The sequence below is a fragment of the Vigna radiata genome, unplaced genomic scaffold (genome assembly GCF_000741045.1).
Source record: "Vigna radiata var. radiata cultivar VC1973A unplaced genomic scaffold, Vradiata_ver6 scaffold_51, whole genome shotgun sequence".
Taxonomy (NCBI): Eukaryota; Viridiplantae; Streptophyta; class Magnoliopsida; order Fabales; family Fabaceae; genus Vigna; species Vigna radiata.
In genome coordinates, this window is record NW_014542732.1 from 1048613 (window position 1) to 1058296 (window position 9684).

The following is a 9684-nucleotide window of genomic DNA, read 5'->3' on the forward strand; positions in this document are numbered from 1 at the left end:
TAAGCCAACTCGCTTACTCACCAACCCATGGTAGGTCTGACCTAGTTCGAATTTTTCTGACTCGTTAATAAATGAACCGGGTTGGGTTGGCTACTAAGTAATTAACTCGTAATGGGTCGAGTCGGGTTGGATGACTCGTTTTGAAAACTCTAATTTTTATCATTCTAAATTATATATAATGTAAAACATAATCATAATTATCAACATCTTTATACCATGCAACCTCTTAAAATCCTTTAAAATTTTTTAGTGAGTTATCATAGAATTATTTTGATATAGTTTTAATCCAAGTCACTTCCAACCAACCACTTAGACATAAAGAATAATAGACCTCATTTGTTGGAGGTTAGGAATGTGAGGTGGTTATGTATGACTTCAATCACTAAATATTTAGAGACAAAGTGAATATGATGTGAAAGAAAGAGGAAAATAATGAAGTTTATCATGTGCAAATATAATGTGTATAAATACCGTCACAATAATCATGTCATATTCCATTTATATTTGATGACATATTTTTATAAAAAATGTTGAACCAAAATTCTTCTCACTCCCAAAAAATCTTCCAAATCACAAATATTATATGAAGTGAAAAAAAAAACATTAATTACAGTAAAATGAAAGATAGGATCCACAAAATTCTTAAGGTATCATTTATTTTCATAATAAATTAAAATTTATATTTACTTATATATTACAATTTAATTTTATTTATGATAGATATTTAGCAACTTAAATAAGTCAAAATTACACAATATAAAAGATACAGCTTTGTTACTATGAATAAGCAAGTCGTAGCGTGAGCCCACGCGAGTTGAATAAGCGTGACATTAAAATTCCATTTTTGGGTCCAATGAATATGAACTATGACGTAATTTGGTTGGACTTGGTAAAATTTGTTTGCCAGCTATTAACCGATCAATGGAAGGTTCACACAAGAATGAAACTTGCAATCTCTTTTATTATTAAAAAAAAAATGGTTATAGTTTAGTTTATTTTAAATTCTTAAAAGTAATATTTTTTAAAAATGTAAATAGAAAGATCATTTTGATGCAAGAGATTATTTTATCCTTTTAATGAATAATTTATTCGAAACTACACTTAATACTTTTTAAATTAATTCTGCATGTTTTTATTTAACTGTTTTTCATCTAATTAATTATAACAAATATTTGGAAACAGAAGAATAGGTATATAATTTATGACTACTTAAACTTTACAACCTTAATAAGAGATAAGAGTTTATTGGTTCATCTTAATAATTATTTCAGTAGACTATTAAAGACTCTAATGCCTTTCACACTTAGAAATAGCATTTTAAAAGGTGATATCTTTTAGTACATAATTTAGTACTCGGTTACAATGTGATAAATAAATAAATAAATACTTATGAGTTAGGGTTCAAAACTCGAAAAGTTCAAAACAAATTTAAGAATGAGATAAGATCTTTTACTTATAATTTACTTTTTGAGTTTTTTATATAAAATTATTTATTAAATTATTAAAATTTATTTTATTTAACAATTTTTTAATAAATAATAAGACTAATTCGTTTAACCTTTATTAAAATATTGTTAATTTTAAATAATTTTTTACTTTTAAGTTTGAGAAATTTCTTTGATTGAAATAAGTGATACTGAAATTGTTAATATTGTTTTATAAACTCTATAAGTATTTAGAAAAGAATATATTCTTTTTATAAACTCTTCATATATTTTAAATGATTCAAATATATTTTGAAATGTGATAATTTCTTTATCTACAGTATACAAAATATAATCAATTCTAAATTATTCTTGAAGATATTCTATTAGGAAACTTTTCTTTTAATAAATCTATTAAATGTGTGTCAATATTTTTCCATTGACGTAATTTTTATCAAGAGTAGAATCATCATATAGTCTTTCATTGAGAATTTACTAGTTATTATCAAGTTTGAATTTGACAAAACACATTGTCTACAGGAAAGACTACTAAGTTAAAACACTACATGTTGGTCCAATAGTGGCCTAATAATGGATGGAATAGAAACAGAAATGTCCACTTAGAACTCGTTATGATAGGCACCATATTAGAAAGTGGGTTTTAAGCCTAACTCAACCCCACAAAACCGACTTGTAAGATGAGGTTTGCACCTCACTTATATATTATAATTTGACCTTATCTCTAGTCGATGTGGGACTTTCAACAAACCACCTTATAAGCCGGTTTTGTCGACTAGAGATAAAGTGATTTCTAATAAATCGAATGTAATGTCTTTATACATAAAAAAAAAAAAATGATGATATTAATGCCACATAAAGAGATAACACAATGACTATTTGTTATTATCTTGTTCATGAAAGACCACTCATATGTATTTTCTAATTCACTTTTCTTATTTATATTTATAAATTTATTCATGTCTCCTTTTTGTTATGCAATTAAAGCCTCAATTTTTCTCTTCTTCTGGCTTTTCGAATAGCCTTATTCAAATTTTCCAGTTGATATGTCTATATACTTTTATATGAAATAAAAAATTATAATATATAAAACTCTATTAAAAATAAGTATATAAAAAAAGTGAGTTAAAACAATAAAACCAGATTCTAGTTGTCAAGAAAGTAAACTGGATTGTAGACTTATAAGTTTCAAGTCTTTTTTTCATTCTAAAGTCTTAACTTTTTCGTACAAATGCAAAATTTATTTTGAGATTAATCATTAATAAATAGAATAAAAATAACATCAACACAAATATAGAGAGAAACATACTAACCATAATTGAAAATAAAAAAAAATTGATACACACAAGTAATATAAAACTTAAAGAATAAAATTTGTCAAAATTCTTAACAGAAGAACTCTAAAATAAAAGAAAACAATGAGAGACAAAATAATATAACCATCATATGAAAAATTATAAAGAAATAAAAAAAATAAAATATAATCAAAATTAAAATTATATATGGATAAAAGAAAAAATATAATTAAAATTAAAGTGAGATAGATATAGAAATAGAAAGATATATAAAAGAAAAAAATAGAATCAAAATTGAGATCACAAATATAAAAGAAGAATATATGATTAAAATTGATTATTAAATAATAAAGATAACTAATCATTATCTTTTTTAAACAAAATTATAATTTATTAAAAAAATATTTTAACTAGTAAAATATCATTTTTAATATCAACATACACTAATAATAATTTAATTAAACTTTATTCTTAAACATAAACTTAATTATAATTAATATAAATATATTATATAATTATTTTAGACTTTCTTTCTTAAATATAATTTTATAATTAATATAATAAAAATATATTAATACTAAAAAGAAATTTTGAGACTTTTTTTCTTAAACTTAATATTATAATAATTTAATAGAAAAATATTAGTATTATTTTTCTAAAAAAAATTGTTTTCAGGCCTAAACCAAATACTTTACCTGTTTTATCCTTGAACGAGTCCTAAACTTAGTATAGAGAATTGTCATTAATTAATTAATTAACTGAATATATATGCTCACATCACATACTTATTATTTGTAAAGTTAATTAAGTCAACTTATTAAGACTACCTATGAAATAAAGTCTTAGATATTTTCTTTTTTAAGTTGGACTGTGTCAGGAATTTTCGTATGATGATGACTACTTCCAGCCATCTCTTTTAGTTTCTAGAACTTCATACATTTTCTTCAAAAGTTTCTCTTTTCTCTTTTCTCTTTTCAACCCATTGTTTCCTCGCTTTAACGTGTATGGAAGATTAATTATATGAATATACATCAAGACAAGGACAACACACCACAGAGCAAAACGTTTCATCGCGGAAATTTCATGCATGCAATATGGTTTACTTTCATTTGAATATGTAAATTACTTCATTATAACACCTCACTCATATCTTTACTTTTTTTATTTATTGTTAAAATTCGAGTTCTCAAAAGTTCATAATTTATTACAATTGATCTTAAAAATACTTTTACAATTTCATAATAAATAAATTCACCTAATTTATTAAATAACCTTACTTTGTCATTATACTCAGTCTAAGATACAAATTCTTAAATCTAATCTATAATGATTTAAATTTATATTACTTTTTAAGTTTATAAATCTATGGATTAATCTTAAATTAATTTTTTTTAACTTTAAAACTTATCCATTTTAGGGTTAAATATGTTTTTAGTCCCTATACTTTGGGGCGATTTTGGTTTTAGTCCATTTTTAAACTATGGTACAATTTAATCCTTCAACTTTAGAAAACTCTGGTTTTAGTCCTTTTTACCAGATTTTTTTAACTTTATTTTTTGTTTCAAATGCGTTTCTCAGTTAACATTGAAGCAAAAATGTGTCAAACAATGTAAACAATTCAAATGCTATAATGAAGTGCTTGAAACAAAAAATAAAGTTAAAAAAATTGGTAAAAAGGACTAAAACCATATTTTTCTAAAGTTGAAGGACTAAATTGTACCATAGTTTGAAAATGGACTAAAACCAAAATTGTCCCAAAGTATAGGGACTAAAAACATATTTAACCATCCATTTTATTATATTTGGATTGAATATAGATTTAGTAATATTTTTTGTTTAAAAAATTCAAGTATATCAAAGTTAATCTCAAATAGTTTAAGTTGTGTTTAACTCGAGTAAATTAAAGTCAAAAAAATGATATGAGTTGGTTTGAACTTAGGTTTGAACTTAGGTTGAGTTAAGTCAAATTGATCCAAATTAATTAGGTTTATGAGGGCGGAAGGTTAGGCTTGACTCAAGTCAAAGCTTGAGAAGAGACAACTTGGGATGAAGTTCAAAATGAGTTAACCCGAGTCGAAGGTCGTACTAGCCAAAGGTCGAACCAAATCAACTTCGATAGAAGTTTGAGCCAAGTTGGCCTGAGACGAAAGTCAGATCGAGCACAATCTATCTAGACTGAAGGCTAAGCTGAGTTGGTACACAATCTGGACCCAAGGTTGAGACTTTTTTACTTGGGTTAAAGGTCGAGTCAAGTCAGCACGGGTGGAAGATCGAACCGAGTTTGTCCGATCAAAGGTCACGTGAGTCGTGGCCCAAAGATTGAATTGAGTCAGCTCGGGCCGATGGTTAAGCTAATTCGGTATGAGCCCCATCCAAAGGTCAAGTCGTGGCAGTCCAGACCAATGGTTGACCCGACTCAACTCTATCCAAGGGTCGAGCTGAGTAGGACAAGGTCAAGCCGAGTTGGCCCTGATCGAAGGGTGAACTGAGTTAATCCTAGTCGAAGGTAAAGTCGTGTTGGTCGACCGATGGTGGAGACGTGTCGACTTGGGTTGAAGGTCGAGATTTGTGAACTAGGGACAAAGGTCAACCTGAATCAACTCAAGCTTAAGGTGAAGTTGATTTAGTGTGAGTCTAATGGCTAAGATGAGTCAACTTAGACCAAAGGTCCATATGTGTTTGCTTAGGTTAAAGGTTTAGTCAAGTTGGCCCGACCTGAAGGTAGAGCCGAGTCGTTCCATTTCAAAGGTCGTGTTGAGTTGGCACAAACCCTTGTGAAGTCAGTCCATCCCAAGTTGAGTCAAGTTTGCTAAAGACAATGGTCAAGCCGAGTTCACTAATGCAAAAATGTTGTTTAACGTCACCCATAAGACGTTGATTAATGGGTGGCTCGACGTATATTAATGGATGGTGGAATTACCGTAAATAAGTTGGTAAACAACACGTCGGTTTCTAGGGCACCCGACGTCTATAATATAGTAGACGTCTGCTCTGCCCTAACTAGACGTCCAAGGACCTGAGGTAGGCGAGAAGACAGTCTTTTCGACTCCATTGGCGTCGGTTGTGAGGGGGGGCAGACGTCTATCTGGATGCAATTAATGCTCTTAACCTGATTTCTAGGCGCTTAGACGTCAAGTAATAAATAACTAACGTCTATAATGTTATAGACATTTGTGCTCCCTTAACTTGACGTCAATGGGCGTGTCAGGAAGGCGAAAAGATAGTCAATTTCTGCCGTATAGACGTCTGGTTTCTGGGGCAACGACGTCTATGTGGCTGTAATTAATGTTTCTCACCAAAATCGCAAGCACTTCGACGTCCAGTAGTAGGGGGCCGACGTCTAAAATGTTATAGACGTCGGCGCCCCAGGACAACCGTCGTCTAATTCCCCGACCGGAATTGAAAAGTCATTCTGATCAGCGTCGTAGAAGTCGGCTCCCTTGGTGCCCGACGTCTAAGGTCATGCAAAAGGCATATTAAAAGTTATCTTGGAAGTCATATTAGTGAGATAATCGACGTCTAGCTGACTATAGACGTCGGTTTCTGTAGCAACCGACGCCCTAATTCATGTTAAATAAACCGCAGACTCGCAGTTTCGCAAACATCATCGTCTTCGTCCTCTCCTTTTTCTCTCTTGCGGCATAGCATTCCAGGTGTGCCTTTTTTTTATTTAAACCGTTTAAACTTTGTTCAGTACGATTATATTAGTCTTTCATCGATTATCTTCTGATTCAACTGATTAAAATTTATTTTCCTTGTGTTGTGTTTTAGTGCAATTTTGTTCCTCTCTTGGGGTAACGTAGTACCACATTTTGCTTTTGCTAGTTGCCTCCCAATAAAAGCGGCATCTTTTGGATTTCTTATGGCATTTCGACCAAAAACGACCCTGGGTCGTTGCCTAGTTATCGTTTCACCATAATTTTTCCCTCTTGCGGTTGAAAATGGAACTAGGCAAGAACCCAGGTTCGGTTTTGGGTTGAAATGTCATGAGAAATTCAAAAGATGCAAGTTTTTTTTTTGGGGGAAACTAGCAAAGACAGAGTGTGCTACTAGGCTATCCAAAGACAGGAACAAAACTGCACTAAAACACAACGACTATGTTAGACGTCGGTTAATGCATACACCAACGTCTATAGTGACCTTAGACGTCGGTTAGTGACATGTTCGAAGTCTTTATAGTGCTCTTAGACGTCGGTTGGTTCCCATACCAACGTCTATATGGTGCTATTAGACGTCAGAGTAGGCCTTAACTAACATGTATTGACGTCGAACATGGCACTAACTGACGTCTGTATAAATGTCTATTATATGAAAATTCGACGTCCCATTAATGTCACCCGTAATGACGTTGATTATGAAAAAGACGTTAAAAACCCAAAATAACAGACGTCTAAAGCCCTTTCTGCACTAGTGGTTGGGTTGAGCCAAGATGGAATCAAGTCTGTTCAAACTCAAAGCAAGCCAAATTAGCCCAAACTTATCTCTAGTATACCTAATATTTAGTTCTATTGGGTCGATCTCACTATATTTAATGTAATTAAAAAAGTGAATTCAATATAAATTGGATTAAAAAATCAAATTTAGTTAATCTAATTAAAATGGATCTGGATTCTAGATCCAATCTATTTTATTGGATTTCGATTTCGATTGAAACTAGATTAGATTTTGAAAATTTGAATTCATAATCACCCTTAATTCATTCCGTTACTTGATTAAAATAAACCATGAGACAATTAGAATTGAAATTAACACTATGTTAATAATTAAGAACTTTAATAAATTATAGTATTTTGAAAATTAAATTCAAGTTGTTTTACCTTAATTCGATAACACTGATGCACTATTGTGTATCTAATTACTCATAATTTCTAATTAATGGATATTTTTTTTTATCATTTTACTTAACTTCTTATGCAATCTAATGTTATTCTAACTCAACATTATTCTTTTTTATAAATAATATTGATGTTGCTCATGGTAAAACACTAGCTAGGTTAGGTAAAGTATTTCTTAAATGGCTTCTCCACTTGTTTCTTCCACATAACCAACAATTTTAATGTCATACTATATTGAGTGTACACGTCGCACTCAATTAAATAAACAATTTAAATGTAATATTCAGTTCTTCCAAGGTCTTCTCCCAGTGACCACTATTCTTAATCAAAAGGTCCAATTCAACACAAGTCAGGAGGAGTTTTGGCAGATTAGGATTAACATATTCAAAACATGATTAACAAAGTTAATGAAGTAGTGATTAAGATGCATTGACTCCTTAATTTGAATGTAAATTCACTTATTATAGGATACGAAATTATGGTTTTTTTTTACTCTCAATCCACTTCATTAAGACAAAATCCTCTAGAGAATAGACCGTCTAAGCAACTCTGATTTTGAAGTTTAACAAAAAACATAAATGAAATATTGATGTATATGAAAAGTTGTTTTAAACAGTAGCATCTAATGAAGAAACATTTTACAACGTTTAAAGTCAAGAATATAAGTAATGTTTTCTAAACCAAACTGTTTTAAATGAATTAGAAAATAATAAACAACGTCTGAATGAAAGTGCCTCTCATTTAAATCTTTCAATAGGCTATATGAGAAAAATAAGCTAGCTTCTTATAAAAACATAAGTCTATCTCTTATATAACACGAAGGATAAAAAGAAATCTTTATTTAATACAATGTTATATCAAGTAAAACTTTCTAGAGAAAAAATTGTCTAATGAATAAGCTCTAAACGTTTTAGACTTTGAAAAACCATCTCATATATGTACCATCTGATGAATATACATGTTATTTGTCGTATCAAATGATACATTTATTAATGAGATGGCAAATGATAGAATATCTTGAACACGTTACATTCCTTAATGCTTATCAACATTTAAAACATTTAATGAATGTACAAAAACGTACTTCAATGCTTTGTATACTTTGTTTCTTGATATCTATGTAGATCAATAAAGCAGAAAGATATGATCAAAATTACGACACCCAAGAAGGAAAGTTGTGAGAGAAGAGGAATATTCTTTGAATGTTTCCATTGAAGCCATCTACTTTGTCACATCGTTCAAGCTCAAGTTTCGCTTAAGACTATAAGAAAGAGTTTTAGACCCTACAAAGTAGACTAAAGTCATACTTCACATCTAAAGGCTACTAGCTCTTAAGAAGTCAACTTCTCTATCTAACGATCATCTTTCAAGAGAAGCTATATATACAAGAAAGTTTAAAGAGAAGATGTTGTTGATAAAAAGCATAAGAAAGATAACATAAGAAGAATAGAAATGTTTAAAGAGAGAAAATAATTAAAGTTTTCTTATATCGTCTGAAACTCAATATCTCTTAAGAGAAAAATCTTTGTAAAAGAGAGGAATACTTTCAAGTGTTATAGATTGTATTGTATTAGAATACATATCCTCTCGTTGAGAGTTAATCGTCTGTACCTTGTAGAAAATCCATTTGTGGATTTGTTGTAAGTTCTAAAGAAAACATAAAATACTTGTTTGTTCAACTCAAGTTGAATTGAACGTCTACATAATTTCTAGGGTTAGATCCCAAAGAGGCTAAACTCGGTCTAGTCGTGTTAACTAGGAAATCAAGAGTGGTGTTAATACTTTTTGTAACCAATAATGGTGAGAATACTCAATGAGATCTTGGAGAGGCAAAACTCATGTAATCTTGAAAAAGATTAGTGGAATCTCTTAAGAGTTCTTAAGGGAGTGAACGAGTATAAAAATAAGTGGTTTACTGCTTTCCTATCTGTTACCAATAAAGGGCTATTGGTAAAACCTGAAGACAAGTTTCGATGATGCTGCAAATTGTAATCTTTGTTTGTAATAAGAGAATATTTAAAAGCAACTTGTAGTATCTTGAATGTAGTAGGAAAATAATTAATATTGTAATTTTTACTGATACAATCGATTATGAACATGTTGTAATCGATT